General features: G+C 35.1%; 1 pseudogene; it reads right to left on the bottom strand.

Annotated features, from left to right (window-relative positions):
• Positions 1 to 1,437: 1,437 nt before the first annotated feature.
• Positions 1,438 to 2,199, bottom strand: LOC109268234 (methylsterol monooxygenase 1-like; annotated as a pseudogene).
• Positions 2,200 to 3,385: the final 1,186 nt, after the last annotated feature.

The following is a 3,385-nucleotide window of genomic DNA, read 5'->3' as shown; positions in this document are numbered from 1 at the left end:
GGGGGTGGGGGTGGGGGGGGGGGTGGAGTACAAGTATAGGGAAATTTAACAGCATTACTACAGGGCTCATTTAAAGCTGGTCTTGGCTAGAACAAAGTGAATGACAGACTGCTGACGTGGGGAAAGTATTAAAAGCTTTTCTCTATCTCAGTATTACTTTAGGGGGTCAGGAAATTTATTTCAGACTTTAAATAAATCTGGCTTTTCTGTGGATGTGCTAAGTAGAGGTTAATTCTTTTAGATAATGAGTATAAGACCATAAAGTATCTTTTCAAGGGAGATGTTATCCTCTCTCCTAGTCTCCTATTTCCTACCTTGTCCTTTTTCCTACTATCCTTTTTTTAAAAGAATTATTCCTTTTATTACAAAATTTAATAATTTAATGGTTTCTGTACTTTTCCTTATAAGAATAAAAATGACAGCTGATGTTCAAAATTGGAAACAAGATAATCAGACAAAAAAAAAATCACATTTATTTCAATAGTTCAAAGTGCAAATACAGCAAGTCAGTTCACAATGTTTCAAGATACAGTTTTAGGTATAATGAAAACTTAACCTACAAAAATGAAAGGGTAAACAGCAGAAATAAAGCTCAATTAAAAAAAAAAAATTCAAGGGGTGCCTGGGTGGCTCGGTCGGTTAAGCATCTGACTTCGGCTCAGGTCATGATCTCACGGTCCGTGAGTTCAAGCCCCGCGTCGGGCTCTGTGCTGACTGCTCAGAGCCTGGAGCCTGTTTCAGATTCTGTGTCTCCCTCTCTCTCTGCCCCTCCCCTGTTCACGCTCTGTCTCTCACTGTCTCAAAAATAAACGTTAAAAAAAAAAAAAAATTAAAAAAAAAAAATTCAAGTAACCCGAAAACCTTCAGACTAAAATATTCCACTTACAACAATTCAGAAAGGCCTTCGTTTATGGAAACCAGTAGTACTTTGCAATCCAAAAGGACTTCTCAAAGAAAGAGAATTCCCTCAAACTGGTCAGCTGAGGACAAGAGTGGAGGTTCTCGGTGCTGGCTCTTCCTGGTTCGGCAGCCTCACTCACACTGTCATTTGATGTGATTCAACTCGTGATACTTTGATGTTTAGGCAAATTCTAAAAGATTCTTAAAGTTCAATATGAGACTAACACCCTGCTAAGAGTTTTTGAAATGACCACTATATATTTAAAAGATTTTAAAGACCAATTTCAACTTCAGGAATATGGTGTTATCGGGGAAAAGACATAGATGAATACTTCTTCCATTACTTCAAACCTTTCTGTAAGGTTAGCAACTTTGAAACTTCCTCGTGAAAATCGTACTTCGATATCTATTTACTTATTTCTACACACACAGAACTTTTATGTAGAGTAGAAAAAGTTCCCACTAGGAAGATAGTTCAAGGTTGTTAATGTCCTTTGTATCGTTGTTCATTTCTGCTCCCCAGAAGCAATGTAGCTACTCACTTCAATTCAGGAAAAGTACCTTCAGGAAGGTTTAGAAGAGATATTTACTCAGTCTTTTTTTGCAACCTTCTTCACCTTTTCATTGTAGGCAATAAACTGAGAGTCTCTTGCAAAAATTCTATCCCACCATGTAAATGCTGAAGCGTAATTTCCAATGAAGTTCATGTGGTGGAAATCATGATGTTGAGAACCAGCAATGAAAGGGATCAGATTTAAAGGGTTGAGAGGAATGTCACCACCGCTATGGACATCAATAGTGTCTATCGAAATGGTCACCCATGCCCAAAGAAGAATGACATGATCACCCAGAAGCATGATTCCAATGGAAAATCCAGTTCCGAAAATCAGAGTTTCCAACGGATATGCATAGTCAGCTTCCATCCCAAATGGCACCTGAAATTCATGATGAATTTTATGAATATATTTTATGTATTCTTTTGTGATGTAAGAGCCTATGCAGAAAATGGTGCCAGGCGTCCTCAATCACCGCACAGCCTACGCATCTTCCCAACAGCATATACCGTCTTGGCATTCTTTCCCAATCATAAGGAATATTAAAATACTCTGTAAAATAATAAGTTCCACAAATCAAAGGAAGCTGGATACAAAACTGATTAAAGAGAAGTACTTTAAAACATTTCTATTGGCTTTCCCATGTTTCTGATTTATTTTTCTGAATTTTGTACTTTTTCATGTAATGTATAAATTGAAACAAAAATCCAGGTAAACAGAACAAGAAATAAAGGGCCTCATGAACTATCAAGGTTCCCATGTTGCAATCTGGAACTATGTGTAATTATTCACTATATAGTTCCAAGCATTTTTAAATGGTTCTTGTAGAGGGTTCTCAGGTAAAAGTGAATCTATCTACTCCACAGCCAAGGATGCTGAACTAAAGATGCTGATACTTCCATTTGTTGCCGTTTTTCAAATCTCTGCAGAAAGCCTGAGAATTCTGGATGACAGTAGGGGACCTGTAGGCCGCTGTCACCCAGACCCCAGCTATCCTTTTTAAAAAGAACTTGTGCTGTGATGGATGTTGAGAAGTAAGTAAAATATATTTTATTTCCACTGTTGTTAAACCTCGCCCAATCTACTCACACTGCTGTTTGCTAGAAAGACCAGTTTTTCACTGGACTTTTGAAAGATAGTTATGGCTGGACTCAATTAAGATGAATGTTTTTTCCTATATCACAGCCAAGGGTCTAGTCCTTCTTAATGGTAAATTTCCAATTTCCTCAGTAATTGGGATGTTTCACTTTTATGTTTTATCACAAAATCATCAATTTCTCTTGCTGTTCAATGTATGGTAATAGAACTTGAAATTCTCATGCAATCTTTTTTACTTTCTTATAGATCTCTGTTTTTGTTTTCTGTCTCATTCCTAACAGATTTAAATATTTTTTCTTTAATCTTTGAATTGATTCTTTCTAATAACCAGCTTTTGGATTTATATTAATCCATTTTTCTGGTTTTGTTTGTTTTCCATTTCTTTTATTTTAGCTTTTATTTTCACTAATTTCTATACTTTTTTTTTTTTTTTTGGTTCTTCTTCATTACAAGTCAAAAGTTTATTTTCTGTCATCTGTCATATGATGTTTTTTCCTTTTTATTAATTGCCATGTGAATTATAATTGTTATTTTGATATCCTTCATGATTTAGGGATTATTCAAAATAGTGTTACTAATAGTCTCATTAATAGTGTTGTAGGAGATCTTAAAAATTCTTATTACAAGGAAAAAAAATTTTGTAACTATGTGAGGTGATAGATCTTAACTAAATTTACTTTGGTGATCATTTCACAATATGTACCTTAATCAAATCATTATGGTATATGCATTAATCTTATACAATGTTCTATCTCCGTTCTATATCAGTAAAGCTGGGAAAATTTAAATTTGAAAAACAGTGTTACTTGACTGCAGTGGTTACTTTAGGAAGT

This window comes from Panthera pardus, unplaced genomic scaffold (genome assembly GCF_024362965.1).
Source record: "Panthera pardus isolate Hobbes unplaced genomic scaffold, ASM2436296v1 HiC_scaffold_24, whole genome shotgun sequence".
NCBI lineage: Eukaryota > Metazoa > Chordata > Mammalia > Carnivora > Felidae > Panthera > Panthera pardus.
This window is presented reverse-complemented; position numbering and strand designations above follow the sequence as displayed.